The following is a 23,936-nucleotide window of genomic DNA, read 5'->3' on the forward strand; positions in this document are numbered from 1 at the left end:
GTACAACTCAAGACTGCAAGCCACGTGGCAGAGCAGTTCTCCTGAGTTCCCTTACCTTCCTGCTTTCTGCCCGGGTGCCCCTTCTTAATAGAGTCTCTTGCTTTGTCACCATGTGTGTCTCCTCAGACAATTTATTTCCAAGTGTTAGACAAGAACCCACTCTTGGTCCCCCTTCCTGCAACAGCAGCACTCCACTCAAAATCAGATGACCAAGTCTTTTGCCTTTCTTCCCACCCCCAACCCCCAAAAAAGGAAAATCCAATCAAGGCCACCCAGTAGGGAAAAATACATTGGTGTCATCCCACATGAGCTTCCACCATGCATTAGAAATGTTTCCTTCATCATGGAATCGAAAGTGCCGTGGGCCAGTGATGGTCTGCTGCAAGCACAATGGTGGTGTGCAGCAAGTGCTCAGGACTGTCTGTGAGGCAAAGTTGTTGCGGCAGTGCTGGAGAGGATCTGAGTGACACCACCAGCCAGGAGCCTATGTGCCAAGGGTAAGATACTCAGGATAGCTGTCCCCTAGTAATCACCAAAATTTTTTTGGAACTGAACTTGGGTCCTCTTGCATGCTGCTCAGCAAAGCCAACCTACCTACACCAGACTGTGGCAAAGGAAAATACAGGTTTATTGCAAGGCCAAACAAGAAGAAAGGGCAGCTCTTTCTCAAAAGACCCAAATTCCTCAGTAGCTTTCAGGGCATCATTTGTGGTGAGGGTTGCAGCTCGTGGAATTTCTTCCGATTGGTTGGTGGTGAGGTAACAGGGTGATGTTTAGGGAATTTTAATCTTCAGGTTCCACCCTGTGGTCAGCATGTAGTCACCATCGTGCAGCCGGTAGGGGTCTTAGTTCCTGCAGAACACTCAAAGATATACATCAGATTGTTATGTAAATCCCTTGAGGAGGAACCAGCACTCTGTTTTATCGCTGAACATTGTTTCAACTATCATTACTTTTCTTGTTTAACTGCTTTTCCTTCGTTTCTGCATTCCCTCATTTCTCAAATTAGTAACTGCTTGAGTCTGCTTTTTGGAACTGGGGAAAGGCCTAAGAGACTAACGCCTTTTTTCTATAAACAAGACATGGGAGATGTGGAGGGGCTTTTGTACCTGAGAAGGCCCCGCACAGTTCTGCTTGGTTTCACACCCCAACCCCCCCACTCCCACCCCCACCCCCCCCAACCCACCTCCCCCCCCACCCCCACCCCCCCACCCCCGCCCCCTGCCGCCATTTCTTTGATACTTCTCAATTCTGAGGGGAATACATGGGTGGAACAAGAAAGGGAACAAAGTTTTGGATAAAGTGATTAGTCATAGACTCAGCAGGGGGAGTCAGTCTCACCCTCATAGCAGCTGCCTAATACCGCCTCACTGAAATAAACTTCTGCATCAGCAGTTCCACGGACACTCTCAGGGACAGAGCCTGCAGTGAGCTATAAAACAGGAAGAGCTGTTTTTCTATCCACTGGAAAATATTTCTAAGACAAAGCCTGGTCCTCTGAAGCATTAGCTAGGATTTTATGCCATGGGCAAATTAATGGCATTCCTGCACAGTGGGGCTCCGCAGAGGGAAAACTGGGAGAGCCAGTACTTTACCACCGCAGTTCCTGAATTATGACATCAAGATTAAGTCAGAGGGCTTCCCTGGTGGCGCAGCGGTTGAGAATCTGCCTGCCAATGCAGGGGACATAGGTTCGAGCCCTGGTCTGGGAAGATCCCACATGCCGCGGAGCAACTAGGCCCGTGAGCCACAGTTACTGTGCCTGCACGTCTGGAGCCTGTGCTCCACAACAAGAGAGGCCACGATAGTGAGAGACCCGTGCACCACGATGAAGAGTGGCCCCCACTTGCTGCAACTAGAGAAAGGCCTCACACAGAAACGAAGACCCAACACAGCCATAAATAAATAAATAAATAAATAAAATTTTTTTAAAAAAAGGTTAAGTCAGATAACAAATTCAAGATCCTGTATGAAGATGGGGAAGGAATTCCTAATATTCCATTATGATTGTTTCAGAGTTTCCAGGCCTGGACTGCATCAAATTTCCCAACCATTTTATTTGCCTTAAACATGTTCTTTGGAACTTCCCTGGTGGTTCAGTGGTTAAGAATCCGCCTTCCAATGCAGGGGATGCGGGTTCAATCCCTGGTCAGGGAACTAAGATCCCACCTGCCTTGGGGCAACTAAGCCTGCAGACCACAACTGCTGAGTCCACTCACGGCAATGAAGATCTTGCATACCACAACTAAAGACCAAATGCAGCCAAAAAAATAAATAAATAATATATTTTAAAATGTTCTTTGTTTCTTGTTTTTGCTTTTTTAATTAATTTATTTATTTTTTGGCCACACCACATGGCATGCAGGATGCAGGATCTTAGTTCCCCAACCAGGGATCAAACCCATGCCCCCTGCAGTGGAAGTGCAGAGTCCTAACCACTGGACCTCCAGGGAATTCCCTTAAACATGTTCTTTGAATGCTTACCAAGTCCTCTACACACTTCCTAAAGTTTGGAGTGTCTCATCCTGCTTCCTGTGACAAGATATGTAAAAACCGTCTCTGTAAACACAGAAAAAATGTGTTTGTCTAATACATCCCACAATTTGTCCTTTCCGTGTTGAGTCAAGTGTATGTAAACCATATACAGTGAGTCAAGAGACAGACTTAGGAGCAACCAAACAACCATCTTGGTGTTTCCAAAGTCCATCTAAGTGGATCAAACATCCAGCTATCTCCCATCCAATTCTTTCTGAGTCTGAAGTTGCTATTTGAGCCATGTAGATCTCTTTTATGATTTCCTTAGGAGTCATCCTAAAGAAGTACTCTTCCTCATGTGGTATATATATACAATGGAATACTACTCAGCCATAAAAAAGGATGAAATAATGCCATTTGCAGCAACATGGATGCAACTAGAGATTATCATACTAAGTGAAGTAAGTCAGAAAGAGACAAATACCATATGATATCACTTATATGTGGAATCTAATATATGACACAAATGAACCTATCTATGAAACAGAAATAGACTCACGGACATAGAGAACAAACTTGTGGTTGCCAAGGGGGACAGGGTTGGGGGAGGGATGGAGTGGAAAGTTGGGGTTAGCAGATGTAAGCTATTATATATGGAATTGATAAACAAAAATGTCCTATTGTATAGCACAAAGCACTATATCAGTATCCTATGATAAACCATAATGGAAAAAAGTATTTTAAAAAAGAATGTATATATATGTATAACTGAATCACTTTGCTGTATAGCAGAGATTAACGCAACATTGTTAGTCAACTATACTTCAATTAAAAAAATAAATGTGAAAGAAGTTTTCTTCCTCAGGAGAGGGTGAAAATCCCACCAAAGGTCTAGAGCCTCAAAATGAAACCTAGGGGCATATTCCAGAAGCTTGGAAACTACTTAAATTTTGGGGGTGGTTGAGAAAGAGGCTGGTAATTTAGCATATATATCAGGCATCTGTGGGGAGTTCTCCTAAACTGACTTAGCAGGATTCTTGCTAAAACTAGATTTTGCAAGAAAGAATCCTTGGTGAAGAGAGGGTTCAGGGGAGATGGAGTAAAGTTTGGTCAAGCAAAGAATCTTTGTCAATATATACATATACATACACACATGTAGATACATACATACACATACACTCTATCTTACTGTATGGTCAGACCACTCAAGATGGCTATTCTCTTGCTCTCTGTACATCCTCTGCCCTACCAGTGTCTGCTTCATCTATACCTTACTCACATGACTGACATTCCTGTGCACTTGCCCGAGGCCCCAGCTAGAGATTATTGTTGTTGTTTTTTTAATTGGGGTATAGTTGTTTTACATAGAGATTGTTCTTACCAAAGGGACAGTGAGGGGCATGCCCCTCTGCTGGTTTCCCTGGTAACTAATGAACCAACCTAATGTCAATTCCCCCCATACCTGGCAATCTTCCCTTCCCCTGGGTGTGAAGACCGCCACCATGTGCTGCCCACAGGCTGCAGCACACAGTGGGATGTCACTCCAGGACCTTGCTTCAGACGTGTAGGATCCCCCATCCATTAAACCATTGATGTCTCTGTTGCTGACTCCAGGCTCTTTCTTTGGTCTTGAAGCTGAGCAAGTGCAGGCCTTGTAGGCCTTCAGAGTATAGCCCAACACTTACTCAAAAAGTAGCATACTGTAATATAGTTCTGGACCCATCTTTTTTTTTTTTTTTTTTTACTGAAATTATCTTGCTGAACACTCTACATCAGTATGTAGAGATATTCCTTTTTTTTTAAAATACATTTATTTATTTATTTTTGGCTGCACTGGGTCTTCGTTGCTGCACGCGGGCTTTCTCTAGTTACGGCAAGCGGGGGCTACGCTTCGTTGCGGTGCACGGGCTTCTCATCACGGTGGTTTCTCTTGTTGCGGAGCACGGGCTCTAGGTGTGCGGGCTTCAGTAGTTGTGGCACCCGGTCTTCAGTAGTTGTGGCTTGTGGGCTCTAGAGCACAGGCTCAGTAGTTGTGGCACACGGGCTTAGTTGCTTCCACAGCATGTGGAATCTTCCCAGACCAGGGCTCGAACCCGTGTCCCCTGCATTGGCAGGCAGATTCTTAACCACTGCGCCACCAGCGAAGCCCTAGAGATATTCTTTATTCCTTTGTCACCTGCAGAAGACTCCATTGTATGGAGGTGGCATAATCTCTTTGATTTAGGTGTGTCTCCTATATATACCATAGAATTGAGTTAGCTTGTTTTTTAATGTCATAAAACAATTTATAACATTAGAATGTGATTACCAATTCTACACTATCTATGTATGAACTATCTATGAATGGCTGCCATAGAAAATGTTTCCTTCCACTTAAATTAGGCCATTGTTTGGATAAGCAGGACAAAATGCTGGGAAAGCAGTAGTCTTATGTGCTTTGCACATCATCTTGGACACTGTGGCTTCACAAAAGACGTCTCATGACATGGCCAACAATTTTCAGAGAGGCCCGTTTCCTAAGTCCGGTGAGAATAAACTTAAGATGAGATAAATATACATCGACTGGGCGCTGTCTCTGTCTCTGACATTTTATTTCTCTTTTATAGCTTAACTGAAAAGAGTATGATGCTGAAACAGACTGAGCCAATTAAAAAACTTCTCCTCAGCATGTGAATTGTGACTTCACTGAGGGTTTTTGGCAATGACCATCTGTCTGAAAGTTGCAAAGTCACCCATTAATCACACTGACCACCACAGGTTAGGGAGACAATCTTTGTAGATGTTTCCACTGTTCAGAAACACACAGAGCCACTGAGTTCATTCCTGTTCTGTGTTGTGATGTGCTGGTTGTATGACCAGCAAATAGGAGTAAAGCATCAGGCAGTGATGAGCCAAGCTCTCTGGACCAGGCACAGCTGTGCTTTTCTGAATACACATCCTACCTAGACATTAAACTGTGACATAATCAGTTCAGAGCTTAGATGCAGGGTACAAGGATACGTTTTCTCTCATAGACCAGAAATCCAATCTCCCATCAGGAGATTACAAATTGTGGCCTGGCATCATCTTTGACTAGAAAGTCACTCCTTTTGTGCTTCCAGACTCAGAAAGTCTATTGACCCTCCTTTATGACTTATCTTCTCAATCACTCTTGAACTGAAATCCTCTTGAATAATGAATTTATCAGACAAAAAAGATAATGATACATACTGTCAACTGATGAGCTATTAACATAATTGTCCCTGCTTTCTACTCCAAGGACAAGGCAAAGTTTTCTCAAGCCTGATTCCCTTTGGGATAGCCCTATCATGTTAGCCACTACAAACCAAATAATCACTGCATGCCAGGGACTGTATCAGGCAAGTCAATTCATGTGCTTTCTTTCTTTTTATTCCATCTTTACAACAACACTGTGAGGTATATTCCCAAAGTTTTCTGTTTGTTTCAAGACAAACTTACCCGGGTTACCTCACACAATGAGACTTTAATATAATTATAATGATTCCTTTTTTTTTTTTTTTTGGCTGTGCCACATGGCTTGTGGGATTATAGTACCCCCACCAGAGATCGAACCCAGGCCCTTGGCAATGAGGGTGTGGAGTCCTAACCACCGGACCGCCAAGGAATTCCCTATAATGATATCTCGAATGATGAAGTTATTATTATTTTTTAAGGATTTTAGCATGGTGTTGTGTATGTGAGTTACAATTTGGTTTGGCAAAATATAATAAAATATAATAACAACAAACTCAAAGTAGTAGTGACCCAAACACATAAAGGCTTATATTTCTAATGAACAATAAGTTTGGAGGTGGGAGATTGTAATACAGCCTCAAGAACTTCCAGGCTGAGGTCTCGAGGAGTCTAGGCTTTTTGTAACATCTCTCCTGCACTTTTCCTTCCCTTGTAGTTCCTAAAGAGCTGCTGAATCTTCAGTCATCTGGTCGACCTTCCAAAGCATCCCTCCAAAGCAGAGCCAGCTTTTCTTCAAGCCCCAGCCCATGTTTTCTACATAAATCCTAGTGGTCATTCTCAGCATCCGTGGAAGCTGGGAAATGTAGCGTTTTATCTGGATACAACAACAATATTTATTTCCTAAATAAAATTGTGGTTCTGAAGGTAAGAAAGAAGAAAGGAATGGATTTTGAGGAGGCAGTTATGGTCCCTGCCACAAAGTGGATAGGTAATAATAGCCCTTCATCAACAGATTGTATAAGTGAAAAGCACTTTGGGCAATTCATAGCAAGTAATAATAATATAAATGTTTATTGAGACCTTACTCTTTATGTGCTTTACTATACTGTCTTATAGAAATCTCACAACACTCTGATGTAGATAATATCATGATCCCCATTCTCCAGATAAGCCTGTGGCACACAGGCTTAGTTGCTTCCACAGCATGTGGGGTCCTCCTGGACCAGAGCTTGAACCTGTGTCCCCTGCACTGGCAGGTGGATTCTTAACCACTGCGCCACCAGGGAAGTCCCCAAAAATAAAATTTACTTAATTATGTATATGTAATTAAAAGTCAGAATAATCGTTGCAGGAAGGGGGGCCAATTCCAGGGCCTGAGATTGGGCTCTTGTCTAACGCTTGGAAATAAGTTGTACAAGGAGACACACTTGGTGACAAAGCAAGAGACTTTATTGGGAAGGGGCACCTGGGCGGAGAGCAGGAGGGTAAGGGAGCCCAGGAAAACCGCTCTGCCATGTGGCCTGCAGTCTCAAGTTGTACAGTAATGGGCTTAGTTTCCAGGTTGTCTCTGGCCAGTCATTCTGACTCAGGGTCCATCCTGATGGCACATGCATTGCTCAGCCAAGATGGATTCCAGCGAGAAGGATTCTGGGAGGTTGGTAGGACATATCGACTGGCATTTCCTCTGTCCTTCTGACCTTTCCCGAATTCTTCTGGTGGGTGGTAGCTTGTTAGTTCCTCGTTCCTTACCAGGAACTCCTGTTGTAAGATAACTCATGCAAGTGGTTACTATCATGCCTGGCCACTGGCAGGCAGTTTCAGTCAGTGGTTCCCTTAACATAATCACAGCAATATTTTTTAGAACTTAAAGATTTTAAAGAACTTAAAGATTTTTTTCCAGTTGTTTAGAATTGCTGGCACACAGTGATCACAAAAAGCAGAAGGGCTTTAGTTGGTTTTATTACTGGTTTAAAATTCACTAAAGACAGAGCTTTCTATTATTGTCTGCACGGGGCAGATCTCTTCCATTGCTCTTCCTTTTCACCCACCAGTGTTCCATAGTTAAGCTAGTTGAAGCCGGTTTTGTTGATTTAATCATACTTTATAATGCAGTCAGGTTTTAGAAGGGAAGCACTGGGAATTCATATTTTTTAAATGACCAAACCTAAAATTCCTTATGCAATAAAAATGATTGCCCAATGACTTACCTTTCTGTGTACGCAATTGTCCTAAACTGAAGAAACTCAAGAGGAAAAGAATCGGAAAGGGACATGAGGGTTGCAAGTGCAAACTCCCAGAAGATCCAGATGAATGTGGTCCATGAGTGAGTGAGTGAGGCAGGGGAGAAAAGTGTCGACATGGAAAGAAATGCCCTGCCGGAAGTGGCCAGGTGGCATGAGGTGCGGCCCCTACTCAGCCTCGTCCAAATGTATCCTCGTGGGATGCAGGCCCGTGGTTACCCTGATCTGGTAATTTTTTTCATGAGGAGCCAACAATCTGATGTCTGTGTAAGATCCCTTGATTTTTAAATGATGGAAATTAATTCAAACTCTAGAAAACACTGTGCACTGCAAACAAAACACATCTGCAGCTGCAGTACGCTCGCAGGCTACCAATTTCCTAATGAAAAACGCAAGCAGTGATTGAACCAGTTACAGAAGCCAAGAAAATATGCTTTATTCTTCGATCCTTTTCCTTTCCCCAAATGTGACATTTTAGAAAAATCCGGATACACTTACATCATATCCATAATCTGCAGCTTAACAAGAAAAGCAGCATAATTAAAGAGTCTGAACGTCCAGAGCCCTCCTTTCTCTCGAGTCAGAGCCAAGGATGGTGTCACCCAGATGCCTGTTAACTAAGAGACATACACCAGATTTATTTAACCACTGGCAAACCGCATTTTTTTTTCCCCTAGGGCAATAAGTTAAAAGATTATTTACCTCCCTTGGTTACAAAAAGAGGAAATACTTCTTCCAAGACTCGGGGTAGCTGCGGCCAGTTCTCCCGGAGAAATTATTTTACCACAAAGATTCAGAGCACAGAGCCCGGAAGCCTTTGCCCACCAGCCTCCCTGCCGCTGCACTGCATGGGCACCTTCTGAGAAGTGAGTGTTTTATTAGCCTCCAAAAGTTTCAGGCCCTGAGCATCTGATAGTTAAGACATCATTCTAAATCCCTGTATGTAGATTTCATTTGATTTGGCATTTGGCATATTAAAAGAGAAGGTTTTTTCCAAATGAAAGACAATAGAAGCTGTTCCCCGCTCCCCACCCCCCATTTCCACAGGGAATTAAAGCTTTGTGTATCTTAATTAAAAAGCTATTTGCTAAATCCTTTAACAGAATTTCTAAGTATCCTCAAGGTTGGGTTCCTGCAGGGGCCAAACAGAATTTAAAGCAAGAATTTGATGAAGCCTTTGTCCTCTGTGCCCATTAAGAATTCTCTGGTTTAAGTTGCATGGAAGCTGCCCGGTATGGCCAGGTGGGCATGGCTTCTCTATGTGACCTCCCAGAAACACAGAGTCTGCAACTGTGAGTCCCAAGGAAAAGCTTTGCATGGTCCCAAGCCTTACTGTTAACCCAGTAAAGACCCCAAAGTCTAATCTCTGACTCTGTCTACCACAAAGAAACAGGCCTAAGAAGGGCATTTACACGTGAAGGCAGTCATCTCCCTGTATAAGAGGAAAAAAACTCAAAAGAAGTGACGTCTTTCCCTTTTTCACAAATTAGTTTCTTTTAAAAGAAAATGTCCATCTGTATCATATTATCTCTTTTCTAGTGGTTATGTTCTGGGTCAATTTTTTTTCTTTTTTTCTTTTTTTTTGCAAACAACAACAAAAAGGCTAGAAATGACCATTAACAAAAACCAATGTGACCTGATTATATTCTCCCAAATGTCTATTTCTGAAATTTCTATCATCAGAGTATTCAGGTGTTTGGGGCAAGTGTGCTATTTTAACATCAAACAAGAAAAGAAAAGAATAAAGATATTCTTGATCATATCGTAAGATGGGAGGCCAAGTTGCTGACCCCAATTTTTTCTGGAGGGGTTGGGGTAGGGAGAGGGGATGATCATCTTAAAATTACCCAGTCCATTCTAACTACTAGAGCTTCACTTGATTAATAGAAAGCCTGTCTTTTAAAATGGAACCTCGGGACTTCCCTGGTGGTGCAGTGGTTAAGAACCCGCCTGCCAATGCAGGGGACATGGGTTTGATCCCTGGTCCGGGAAGATCCCACATGCTGCGGAGCAACTAAGCCCGTGTGCCACAACTACTGAGCCTGCGCTCTAGAGCCCACGAGCCACAACTACTGAAGCCTGCGCACCTGGAGCCTGTGCTCTGCAACAAGAGAAACCACCGCCATGAGAATCCCATGCACCGCAGCAAAGAGTAGCCCCTGCTTGCCACAACTAGAGAAAGCCTACATGCAGCAACGAAGACCCAACGCAGCCAAAAATTAAATCAATAATAAAATAAAATGGAATTTCTTCAAAAGAACAATTTTCTAACAGTGAAATTTCTAGCATCAGTGGAGAAAAGCTATTTTTAGAGAAAGATCCCATTCCCCAAAACAATATGATAGAGGCACTGTGTATCTTCCCCTCTGAGCCCAGCTGGCCCTATAGACCTGCTTATACACATGTGCCCCTCTGGAAAGACCCCTTGAAACCCTGACCACACGAGGCTTCAGAGAACTTGCAGTGATTTAGAACGTGCTGGAACCGTCCTGAAAGCCTTTCATTTGGCAGAAGTCATTCCTGCCCCTTCCTCCTAGTCTCTCAATTCTGGAAACATCTCCTCTCATAGAGAGCTGCACAGTCTAATAGTTACGTGTCTTAAGAGCATGGTGTTTGGAGTCAGAATGCTCAGGACTGAACTCCAACTCTGCAATTTACAGGAGAGGTTCCCTTAACAGACCTCCAATGAACGGACTCACCAGCTTAACCAATGCAAGTAAGTTATGTCTAGCACACCTGAGCACTTCAGCTTTCACTACTTTTGAATAAAGGATCAACTATAAGGCAAACGTTAGGATGTCAGAGGGAGCTCCTCAGACACATAGCAGACTATAGACTATAGGGCTGACTAGGAGAGAGATTTTATTTAATGTCCTTGATTTGGGGGGACCAATTTCAAAGCTAAGTAAACTTCTGTTACAACTCGGTTGTTTTAGGTGGTAGGTAAAACGTAAAAATAAAAAGGCTGACATATTTTCCTGGGTTTCAGGGTGGGCTGTGTTTAAACTATGCTTGGCACACAGTAAATGCTTGTGAAATGTCATTTCTTTTGTCTTCTTTCTCCGTCCTTTGCTGCTCAATGCTTCTCACTCCACTACCAGAAAATAAACCCAAAACCATCTAAAGTAACCAAAACTTCCTGAAATTCTCCTCAAAAATGTCTTTTATGGATGAAATTGTGCTTTTGTGTGATTACAGAAGACAGCATATAACTCAGTAAATACTAATATAGCTGATGCCAAGGGATGGGAACTGGTGACTGGATATCACCTCCAGCAGATGGTTTACTATGACCTCCTTCACCAACTCAGATAACACTGACAAAAGATACGCCTTGTTTATTAATAGTGATTATTTCTGTGGAATCAAGGGACTAGGGGCAAACGTGGGCGAGTGTACATCCTTACGGTGCCGAGGGATATTTGTAATTTGAAGAAGCGTACCCACTCCCTCCCCCAGGGTTATTCTGCTCTGCTCCCACCCCACCCTCAGTGGAGATCGCTGCTTTCGATTTTCTAGACTTTGTCTTTTAGAGGAGGAAAAATAATTTTCCTTCTACCTTTCATTGTTCCTGGCTAAGTACCCCACTCCCACCCTGTAAAAAAGACAGAATAATAGAGGAAAAAACATTTTTTTTAATTAATTTATTTATTTCTGGCTGTGTTGGGTCTTCGTTGCTGCGCGGGGGGCTTTCTCTAGTTGTGGCAAGCAAGGGCTACTCTTTGTTTTGTTGCACGGGCTTCTCATTGCGGTGGCTTCTCTTGTTGCGGAGCACGTGCTCTAGGCATGCGGGCTTCAGTAGCTGTGGCACGCAGCCCAGTAGTTGTGGCTTGCAGGCTCTAGAGCGCAGGCCCAGTAGTTGTGGTGCACGGGCTTAGTTGCTCTGCGGCATGTGGGATCTTCCCGAACCAGGGCTCGAACCCGTGTCCCCTGCATTGGCAGGCGGATTCTTAACCACTGCACCACCAGGGAAGCCCTAGAGGAAAAGTTTTTTAAATTATATACATACAGGAGCCCCACTTAAAAGGTGGCCAGAAGATTGAGGGTTATATTCCATCCTGAGCTAAGGAAAGGGATGGGGTCTGGGGCTTAAAGGTCCAGGAAGGCAATTCACCAGAAGGTGAAAAGAGGAAATGTTCGGTAAACAAAGGCGGCTGGGTCAAGCAGGTAAGTCTCTCAGATGAAGAAGTATAATAGCTGTCTTCCTGATACAGATCCCTTTTCTCATGTAAATTTTCTTTACAAATGTAAAATTTCCCTTTACAAATGCGTAATTTCTATTCTGTTTTCAGAGCTTCTTCTATGCCTGCAGTTCATTAAAATAAACAGCTCAAAATAATTCTTATTCTCCGAAGAGGCATATTTTGCAGTGGCACATTCTGCTAAGCCCTCAGCATTCACAGCAGACAAATGCAAATTGTGTGTTCTTCTGGCTGCTCAGCTAACGTGTTCAATTAGCTTGCCTAACAACGTTTTATGACCCAATAATGTTCAGTTTCTCAAGCTGACGTTAGACGTTATGAAAATCACATTAGCTTTGCAGACGGACAAGTCAGCCGCATCAAGGCTGGCTTCCTGTCGGCCTCCACACATCTCACCCCGTGAGTTTCTGAATTCTGAGTCCTGCTTCAGGTATACAGACATGCCTTCATCTGCCAGGGCCACAGATAAGATGAGAGCTAAGAATCAGACCTTTAATTTCCTCAAAGCCTGGAAAATTCTCAACCCACCTAAGTAAAGAAATAAAAATTAAAATACATATTTAACTGGGATGAATTGGGTGATTGGGATTAACATATATACACTAATATGTATAAAATAGATAACTAATAAGAACCTGCTGTCTAAAAAAATTAAATTAAATTTAAAAAAAAAAACATACCTAACTAAGGTGTGATTCTGATTCTTCCCTATCAGAAATACACTGAAACCCAGGAAATAAAATCTCTCTCCTAATGAGCCCTGGTGCATTTGAAGAGCTCTCCTTTGACATTCTAAGGTTCTTTTCATCCCATTGTTGGAATTAAATTTTTTTTAATAAATTTATTTTATTTATTTATTTTTGGCTGCATTGGGTCTTCGTTGCTGCGCACGGGCTTTCTCTAGTTGCGGCGAGTGGGGGCTACCCTTCTTTGCGATGCGCGGGCTTCTCATTGCGGTGGTTTCTCTTGTTGTGGAGCACGGGCTCTAGGCATGCGGGCTTCAGTAGTTGTGGCACGTGGGCTCAGTAGTTGTGCCTCGTGGGCTCTAGGGCGCAGGCTCAGTAGTTGTGGTGCACGGGCTTAGTTGCTCCACGGCATGTGGGATCTTCCCAGACCAGGGCTCGAACCTGTGTCCTCTGCATTGGCAGGCGGATTCTTAACCACTCTGCCACCAGGGAAGTCTGGAATGAAATTTAAATTGACTTTTCATAAGCAAAAGTCCACCCAAACAAAGGAGGGATTGGTGCCTCCCCCATCACTGGTTTTCAGCCTGCGGCACTGCAGCCAACAGTAATGATTTCTATTCAAAAAACAAACCTCAGTTACACACGTGTACACGCTGAGTAAAAGAATTTGTGCAGTGTGTTCATTGCTTACTTTTCTCCTGGAATACATGATGAATTTTTATGGAGGGTAGGATAGGAAGTGAAGAACCACATTCAAGTGAAACCCAACATCATTCTCCTCTACAGTGTCATTTCAAAAGCCAGATAAAAGCCAAACGAGGAGGCTGGGAGAAGAGTGTCCAACGTAGCTGTTCTGAAAACCACTCTCCATTTCATTCTGGAGCAGGGAGGTTACACCACACATCACAAAAGCTTCTCTCCTCGCAGAAAATTAACTGGTAAGTGCTTTCTTGTTTTCTTTGAACTGCCGCGTTTGGAACTGACCTGATGAGGATGCCTGCAGATGATTTATTTATAAAGCAGTATTTGGACTAACTACCAGCTGGCAAAAAAGGAAAAGGACTCCTGATAGTTTATGAAAAGCTCTCTGTGCAGATTCATATTTTTGGTCCTGTCAAAAGTGTTTAGGAAGAGTGTAACAGGGTTTACAACAGCTGTGATTAAATCTAAAACCCTGAGAGAACAGGAGGAGGTTGGTAGGGTAGGGGTTGCGAGGGCACAATGAACTTTCAGTCATTTCCTCAGCTTTTACCTAGCAAATTACAACTCATAAATGTAGTCTTGACTCAGAAATGTCAAACATCATTAGTGGAAAGCCCACTGTAGTGAAATCGAGTAGGAGGAAATGGTACTCAAGATGAAAATTGACTTTGCCCTCCTTCAATTACAAGGCAGGAAAAAAGTTCTAAATTGAGTTGTAATGTGGCTTGGTTTTCTCCTGTCTTTTTAAAATGAATAGCTTGTGGCTCTTCAAAACAAACATTTCTTTGTTGTTGCTGCGTTTTTTGAAATCTCCTAATCAATTGCCTGTTAGAATAATTGGTATCTGGGCTCATCTAATGAAGGACAAATGGCTAATTGAAGGCAAGTACTTGGAAGAAAAGGTTCAGCTAACTTGACTCTTCTTTTGGTAGTCAGATAACTGTTTTTTGTCTGATCGTTTATCCTTCCCTCCAAATGAAAGCTAGTGAAAACCAAATGAAAATTTGATAACGGAACTTTCACCAGCAATTATTCTCTTAAATTGGCCCTTCTCACTTAAAAGAAAACTCGTTCACCCAAGCTTCCACAAACTTGTTGCTAAATTAATCCACTAGTATGTTTTGTTTTGTTTCGTGAAAAATTCAAGGGACTGCTCTCGAATCTCAAATTACCTAGTTCAAATAATTCCTCTTTCTAAATAATTCTCATCATGTTTGCACTTCTTCCAAACACTAAATGATTTTTAAGTTTTTTCACGGCCTTTATGTATGATTTTACCCAAGACTTAAGTCCTTTAGTTTATAAAAGAAGGTCATACATTTTCTGTGTTACTTTACCACTGTCATCTCCCGGAGAGATAGCTATTTAACCCAACATTCCCCTTTCAAAGGCTACAGCAGTTGAAGCTAACTCATGGAAGTAATTTTAAAAGAAGAAAAAGTTTTATGCTAAAAGACTTTTTTCCAAATTGCTTATAATTTTAAAAAGTCAGAAGCTATCTAAATATCCAACAGATATGCAACAAATAGCTTTCTAGTGCAACCCAAATCTATGGTTGCACTAGAAAGCTAGTTAAGAAACATCTTGTATATTATCTCAATGGAAATATTTAGTAGTCATTAAGTTATAACTTGGAGGGATATATAGCATCATGGATGAGTACTCATAATACTAACAATAATTATAATTATGTAAAAAAGTAAATGGATTTGAAAAAATTGAAGAAAAATATGCAAAATTGAAAATGGTTGTGTTAAGCTGATAGTGAACTGATGGTATATCAGGGAGGAAAAACTTTTACTCTGTCCTCTTAAGTTCTGGTTCTGAAGGCCTGTGAATTAAACTAACGAATGACAGATTAGCAAGAGATAACACAACAAAATTTAATCATGTATTTTTATTAACATACATAGGGGAGTTCACAGAAAATTGTGACTCAAAGGGAAGGCTAGAATTTGGAGCTTATATACCATCTTAAGGGGAAGGGGAGAGAGAGAAAGATACTTACAGGAAAACAAGTGACTTCTTAATAAGGGAAGGGGAGAGGGAGAAAGGGGACTTATGGGAAAACAAATGACTTCTTAGAAATATAAATGGGCTTTAGGAGAATAGATAGACGATACGATAGTTTTTGTGAGACTTCTCATCTACGGCGATGAGTCAACCTTTCCTTGTTGCTCCTGGGGAGGGGATTTATGACAATTGAGTTCTTTTGGGACCTCAAATGCCTTCTGCTCAAAATAATTTTTATGCCACAGTAGCATATGCTGGACCCCTTCAGATGATATCGCTCTTCTTTTTTCCCCAAATTTTCTCTAATAGTTCATTACTTGTATAATTTTAAAACTTCAAAATTTTGAAAAGTCCCATCTACTTTTTTCTTCAGGTCTCAATTTTCATATAAACCACAAAAAGTTAAACCCTCAATCTGGTGGGGGGTCTTCAGTTCTAATTCACCTGGTTTCTTTGGTGGCATTAACTTTAGTAAAGGTTCCTGCCTCATAAAACTTCTTTTTTAAAAAGAAGATTTATTGAAGTATAGCTGTCTTACAATGTTGTGTTTAATTTCTTTTTTTTTCTTTTTTTTTTAAGTTCATTTATTTATTTATTTTTGGCTGTGTTGCTGCACGCGGGCTTTCTCTAGTTGTGGCGAGCAGGGGCTACTCTTTGTTGTGGTGCGTGGGCTTCTTATTGCAGTGGCTTTTCTTGTTGTGGAGCACGTGCTCTAGGTGTGCAGGCTTCAGTAGTTGTGGCATGCGGGCTCAGTAGTTGTGCCTTGAGGGCTCTAGAGCACAGGCTCAGTAGTCGGTGGTTCACAGGCTTAGCTGCTCCGTGGCATATGGGATCTTCCCAGACCAGGGATCGAACCCATGTCCCCTGCATTGGCAGACAGATTCTCAACCACTGTACCACCAGGGAAGTCCCCTTGTGTTTAATTTCTACTGTACAGCAAAGTGACTCAGTTATACATGTATATATTCTTTTTCATATTCTTTTCCATTACGGTTTATCACAAGCTATGGAATATAGTTCCCTGTGCTCTACAGTAGGACCTTGTTGTTTATCCATCCTACATGTAATAGTTTGCATCTGCTAATCCCAAACTCCCAATCCATCCGTCCCCCACCCCCACTGCCTCATTAAACTTCTAATGAAAGTAGTAAAAGCCAAGACCACAATAAAAACTGATAGTATAAAAATTTTAAAGATAGAAAAAACAGAACTAGCTAAATGAAGGTTAGTAATGCAGCATCATCTTAAATTGGACAATTTCCAAACATGCCCCCAATCTGTGGTCCCACAATATCTTTATATTTGCTGTTTTGCTTCCGTCTGTCACCCCAGAGCTTAATCCCAACTATGCCTCTAACTTGTTTCATGGCTTGAGGCAGAGCAAGCTTCATGGGCCTCAGTTTCCTTTCCTCTTAAATAAACCTGACGGGCAAGGTTCCTTCCAGTACTCCAATCTCACCCCCTTCCCCTTTTTTCAACCTCTGCTTACTAAGTCATTGCTCAATGTGCTATATATAATGGGTTCCTAGCACATACAGTGGGTACCTAATAAGTATTTGGTGAGACAAATCTTTTATTCAGATTCTATGTTTTCATATTCTTCAGTTGTCATAGCATGTTCTGATTATTCCAAGATACCCAAATAAGATGAAAAATGCTCTTCATTGTTAAAGAAACTGGTGTCAGTAGGAACAAAGTAAATATAAGTCAGGCACAAACTTTTTGCTAGAAATTATCTGCAAGTCCTTCCTTCAGCCTAATGAATATAATGGGCAAGATGATTCATTAGAAGGTAGAAGGGCAGGGGTTAAATAGACCCTGGCTTTGCCTCTGGAAGAGTTTCTCTCTGTGTGAAGCATACTGACCCAGGCAAGAGCCAACCGTCCAACCTTAGTCTCATTGGCCCCTTGTTCAGCAAACGCAATCAACCAGCCCATGTGAACTCGAGTGTGTGAAACACTGCACACAGCAAGTCTTTGCAGGATGAGTACAAATAAAGAATTTGCTTGTGATAAAGGAATTTATCACATCAAATAAAGAAGGTATGTTAGGGCTTTCTGAATGATTTAAATTTTGTTTTGTTTTGTTTTGGAAGTTTGCTATTTTCCATTTTGGGGGTGGTGAAGGAGGTTGTTTGTTTATCATTAACTAAGAGAAACCATCTGACATATCACATTCAGTCAAGCAAATATTGAACCATCAGCTGATTTGCTAGGAGAGGACACAAGGATTTTAATGGAAAGTTCTTGCCCTCAGTAAGCTTAGAGTTGTGCTGCCTGGGAGACATAATTAAGTTATTAAACTAAAAAGTTTTAAAACTGGGCTTCCCTGGTGGCGCAGTGGTTGAGAGTCCGCCTGCCAATGCAGGGCACACGGGTTCGTGCCCCGGTCTGGGAAGATCCCACGTGCCGCGGAGCGGCTGGGCCCGTGAGCCATGGCCGCTGAGCCTGCGCGTCCGGAGCCCGTACTCCGCAATGGGAGAGGCCAGAGCGGTGAGAGGCCCGCGTACCGCAAAAAAAAAAAACAAAAAAAAAAACCTATGTAATACTTACAGGATATAGAGTTTAGAAAAGGGAGGGATGGAGGTGGATGCGAGTATGCAAGTTAACAGTTTATGCAAGAGGTGACACAGTGAGAGAGGTGGGTACTGGTGTCCCATCATGAGTCAAAGTGAGATGACAAGATTTGGACTTGACTGAGCAACTGATGGAGTGTACCCACCAGAAGTCCTTCTTGGCCTGAGGAAGCTTGTGGAAGAACTTGCTGGAGGGGGATCCCAGAACAGCCTATGACCTCTGAGAGGAGAGGGGGTGTAAGAGCAGCATGCAATTAAAAGTGCAGAGTTGGGCTTCCCTGGTGGCGCAGTGGTTGAGAGTCCGCCTGCCGATGCAGGGGACGCGGGTTCGTGCCCCGGTCCGGGAGGATCCCACGTGCCGCAGAGTGGCTGGGCCCGTGAGCCATGGCCGCTGAGCCTGCACGTCCGGAGCCTATGCTCCGCGACGGGAGAGGCCACAGCAGTGAGAGGTCCTTGTACCGCAAAAAAAAAAAAAAAAAAAAAAAAAAAATGCAGAGTTGTTTCCACTAAAACATCAGGGCACAAGCAGGCCTATTTTGGGTCTCCTCTAACAAAAAAAAAGATCTATATAATGGAAGCGAATTTAGCCCACTGCCCTCACTTCATCCCCAATCTCTAGCCAGCTTTGACAAGGCGAGTAGCCAGCACTCTGGCAGCACACCTGATGGAGTCGTGGTACCCAAGAGGAGCAAACGTGTCTACAGACACATGTAATGCATCTTCTGGAGGCCCTGGAAATACTTTTCAGTGAACTCTTCTCAAGTATGATCTCTTTATTGGGCAAACATAGTGGATATTACATCAGCCAATGGGGACACCTTAATGAATCCTGAATTAAAATTCTAAATACTACCCCATTTGTGCCCACTGTCAACAGGGGAAATTTTCAGGTTACAATAAAAATATACTTACATAGCACTTTACAGTTTTCACTGTGTTATTTCTGTTCTCTAGGAAATCCATGCCTAATTAAATTCTGCATTTAAGTTTCTCATTATGTCCCGAAAACCTGTAATACCAGTGTTGCTGATGTACATACAGTATTTCAGGATTTAACCAAGCCAGATCATATAGGTGCAACTCAAAGCCAGGCTAACCCAACTAGGACCAAGAAATTCTCAAGTGGACTTTGCTTGGGGTGTATTTTTTATTTTTTTAATTGTATTTTTTAATTTAAAAAATTATTTATTTATTTGGCTGTGACAGGTCTTTAGTTGCGGCACACGGGATCTTTGTTGAGGCATGCGGGATCTAGTTCCCTGACCAGGGATTGACCCTGGGCCCCCCTCACTGGGGGCCCCTGCATTGGGAGCTCGGAGTCTTTATTTATTTATTTTTGGCTGCACTGGGTCTTCGTTGCTGCGCGCAGGCTTTCTCTAGTTGCGGCAAGCCGGGGCTACTCTTCGCTGTGCTGTGCAGGCTTCTCATTGTGGTGGCTTCTCTTGTCGCGGAGCACGGGCTCTAGGTGTGCAGGCTTCAGTAGTTGTGGCACACGGGCTCACTAGTTGTGGCTCGCAGGCTCTAGAGCGCAGGCTCCGTAGTTGTGGTGCATGGGCTTAGTTGCTCCGCGGCATGTGGGATCTTCGCAGACCAGGGCTCGAACCAGTGTCCCCTGCGTTGGCAGGTGGATTCTTAACCACTGCGCCGCCAGGGAAGTCCCAGGGTGTAGCTTTTAAATTGAATACTGAAGTAGAGTAGAAAAAGAATTCAGGCCCACCAGGGGGTTAGATGGACTAAGTTAGAACACCAAAAACATGAGACCTTGTTGGTACTGCTGACAAAAATGCAATCACTAGATGGCAAAGTTCAAAGCATGGTGAAACCAAGAAAGTAATTTATTTCATAAAATTTAGCATATGAAGAATTCAGTAAGGAGAGGTCATAGTCTTCGCTCAGGAATCATGCAGAAGCAAAGATTACGCTGTGTGCTTTGAAAGCCCTCTGAAGTTCTAATTTTGTGTTTCTTTTTATGCAAGAAACAAAAAAGTTATTTAAGAACAGTCCATGGTCAACCAGCCAGTCACTTAGTATAATAACCAAATCAGTTGGGTATTGTAGGGGTGGAAAACTTTTCCCTTCTAAGTTCTTTGGCTGGTGTAATAATTAAATTAGCATCAAACTGATTAACAGGAGAAAAATTTAATGTCATGTGTACGGGAGTCCATATAATAAAAGAGTCAAAGAAGTAACCAAGGCAGGCAAATTTTATACCTTTTAGACAAAGAAACAATAAATTTGTGAAGAATTGACAGTACAAAGAAGTTTGGGTTTGGGGTAGTAAATTAGTGAAGAAGTAACAAGTTTTGTTTATACAGCCTTCTTGGCCCTAAATTCCCTATTTCTGGTGATAAGGATATCTTCTACCCTCCTGATACTGGGAGGGTACCTTTCACATAGGAAATTTATTTTCTGCTTTCAGGAGGACAAAGGAGGGTCAGAGTGTCCTTGTACCAGCTGTTTCTCAAGTAATTTTAATTCAAAATATTAACATGCCAAAGTGGCATATTTGGGGGTGGCATATTCTGCTCCCTTTCAGTATAGTTCCTCCATTATAAATGCTTTACACAATCGTGTATAACAGACCCCAGCATTCAACAAAAAGTGATCATTATACACAGATATAATAATTATAGAAGTGTTCGAGGAACACTAGGGGGTGCATCAGGGCTTGGGATAAAGGCAGAGTTAATACCAAAAAGGGAGAACTTCATGAAGAAGGACTTCTGCAAGGAGGTATGCAACCTGGCAGCTTAGAAAAGAGAGAATCAAAGCCAAGTGTAATAATATGAGCTGGGTTAATTTTCATTAGGACCTAAGGGCATGAAAAATAATTTGTATATGAAATTAGATCATTAGACCTAGAAGAAAGTGCTTATAGCTATGACACCCTTAATTTTTCATAAAACTTTCTCTTGGGCAGTTTATAATGATAAACCTCTGTTTCAGTGGAAAACATCTGGTAATGGAGCATTCTGCTTAATTATGTAGCTAAGAGTTGACATAGGTTTTTTTTTTTAATGAAGTTATACCATATAAAAGTGCTGTTATTTGACCTTGACAATGTCGTATGCTTCAACATAAAATATGGGTTACTAATTTAACAAAAACAGTAAGATATATTCATATATGATTTGTTTTATTACATAAGTATTTGTTTGATTTGTGTATTTTATTTATGCACATTATATAGTTAACTATGTTTAACACTAAAACTATACTAAACATACTATAGTTTTGAGGATGAGAAAGTACTTCCTGGGGCTTCCCTGGTGGCGCAGTGGTTGAGAGTCCGCCTGCTGATGCAGGGGACACGGGTTTGTGACCCGGTCCGGGAGGATCCCACATGCCGCGGAGTGGCTGGGCCTGTGAGCCATGACCACTGAGTCTGCGCGTCTGGAGCCCGTGCTCCGCAACGGGAGAGGCCACAACAGTGAGAGGCCTGCGTACCACAAAAAAAAAAAAGAAAGAAAGAAAGTACTTCCTCTTTTAGTCACTAAACTTTTATTGAGCACCTATTATGTTTCCTGCACTCTGTTCTGTACTTGAGATACAAGGATGAGTAAAACTTAGACCTTGGCCTTAAGGCTCTCACGTTAAGCAAGGGAGATGAACACCTTAACAGATGATTACTACAGAGACGTTGTGTACAAGGATTAAGAAGGAAGTCCCTGGAGTCAGACAGACCCAGAAGTCTTGCCTGGGCTTCACCACTTTTGCTAATTGCCCAGCCTCTCTTAGCCTTATAGAAATAATAATAGTACCTCACAGGGTTGTTGTGAAAATGAAATGTGAAAATGCATGTAAAGTTGCTTAGCATTGTAGCGTACTTAACAAGTACTCAGGAGGTGTTACCGTATTACTGTAATGTGTTAAAAGGTATTATATACTTAGGTGTGCTTGGTATTTGCTTCCTCATTTTGCATGTATTAGGTAAACTGGTCTTAATTATAAGTAATACATTATTAGACAACTGGTTTATAGTGAAGTAATTTGCTCCTGATAATAGTTTAGAGAAAAACCTCATCATCTTTCCCTGTAAGTGGGACCTGTTGTCATTTAAAAGTCCTGGTCTAATTAAGTGGCCAGACAGATTTAATACATCTCTAAGGAGTGAGATGCAACATTCTTTTAACACCTTTAATAAGACGAGGAACTGAGAACAAGACCTAATGGATTTGATGGTAATTAAGAGCTTAAATTTCCTTCCCAAACTCACCTTTGCCTTCTCAGACAAATATAAATAAATGTTAGTTGCTGCGATGCCCGTGAGCATGAATGCCTTTTATCAAAACCCACTGAATAGCTGTTCTTCTAGTCAATAAATATTATTGAGCTCTATTCTCTGCCTGGCACTGTGCTAGGTTCTGGGAGTATAAGGTAAGCAAAACTACATGCTGGTGGAGGAGAGACATTCATCAGATAAGCATTCAAATATATAACTAAAAATTCTGTGTGAAGAGTGTAGAGCAGGGACCCTGAAATAAGTTGGGGGATAGGCTTGTAGAGATCAGGCAAGAATTCATTAGGAAAGTAATATCTAAAAACACAGCTTACCCTTTAGGAGAAATGGTGGTTCTCTCCTTAATACCAAACCATCAGCAAGTTCAGGAAATAAGAGCTTAGTCAAATCAATCGTTTGGTTACTTTACGGGAAATACTAAGTGTAAACAAATTGTTTATTCTATTACCCAACTGTATAGATAATACTAAACATGACTTTTCTGTTTGATTGTCATTCTGCCCCATATGGGCTTTCATTTCATTAACTCTATCCAAAATAAAACCATTCACCTCTGGGGTGATTTTATCATTATCAACACACTCACACACACAATGTATTTAATTCAGTTCTTTACATGCACCAACCAAGATGATGGAAAAACTTAGAAGATAGTAAAATGACTAAATTCTTCCTTCCTTGTCTGGGAGAGATGCCTTGCTCTGGAATGATATTTCATGTATAAGCATAGCGTTTCTCCTTGGTTTGCTTTTTGGTTTTTGAGAGATTGAATAAGGAAGGGGGAACTTCAGCATACACCTAAAACTGTTTATCTCTTAAGAGGAATTATAATATACCAAACACAATATAAAAGTGGTATTCTCAGATTTCCTCAGAAATGTATTCTATCCCCCAGAACACGGGCAGGCGTGGAGATGACTGTGGAGAGTGTCTCTTCATTTTAATGTTTTATTAGATTATTTACAAGAATATTCACTCATTTTATTTCAGTCTTAATTAAACAAAAGCTTGATTTGTTAAAACCTACATCTATTTTCAAGCCACGTCAAATGCAATCTGCTCAAATTCACTGAGTGCACTTCAATAATTTTCTTGAAAATGACCATTTCAGGACTTCCCTGGTGGCGCAGTGTTTAAGAATCCACCTGCCAATGCAGGGGACACGGGTTCAAGCCCTAGTCCAGGAAGATCCCACATGCCGCAGAGCAACTAAGCCCATGTGCCACAACTACTGAGCCTGCGCTCTAGAGCCCGTGAGCCACAACTACTGATGCCCATGTGCCACAACTACTGAAGCCCGCATGCCTAGAGCCCGTGCTCCACAAGAGAAGCCACTGCAATGAGAAGCCTGTGCACCACAACAAAGAGTAGGCCCCACTCGCTGCAACTAAAAAAAGCCCGCGCGCAGCAATGAATACCCAAAGCAGCCAAAAATAAATAAGTAAATTTTTTTTAAAAGGCCATTTCTTCCTTTTTACACTGTCTCAAGCTCAGTAAACACTCATTCATCAAACTGAAGAGAATGCCCAAACAGAATTTCTTTGGGAAAGCTCGTTTTTTGTTTTATTTTATTTTTTTCTGAGCCAGACAATTGTTGTATTTTCTAGC

The 23,936-nt window shown here is 41.9% G+C and overlaps 1 protein-coding gene across 3 annotated transcripts in view; it reads left to right on the forward strand.

The window, feature by feature from the left end:
* CMKLR2 (chemerin chemokine-like receptor 2) overlaps positions 1-23,936 on the forward strand; it is an 86,539-nt gene that overhangs the window by 23,077 nt on the left and 39,526 nt on the right. For 2 of the 3 annotated variants that reach the window (XM_067740879.1, XM_067740878.1), the window contains 3 exons: positions 6,386-6,594; positions 8,588-8,776; positions 13,585-13,736. The gene's annotated coding sequence lies outside the window, so the exon portion shown is untranslated. Of the gene's footprint in view, positions 1-6,385; positions 6,595-8,587; positions 8,777-9,749; positions 10,627-13,584; positions 13,737-23,936 lie in introns of those variants that run through there. The other variant, XM_067740880.1, reaches the window with a different exon arrangement.

This window comes from Pseudorca crassidens, chromosome 6 (assembly GCF_039906515.1).
Source record: "Pseudorca crassidens isolate mPseCra1 chromosome 6, mPseCra1.hap1, whole genome shotgun sequence".
NCBI lineage: Eukaryota > Metazoa > Chordata > Mammalia > Artiodactyla > Delphinidae > Pseudorca > Pseudorca crassidens.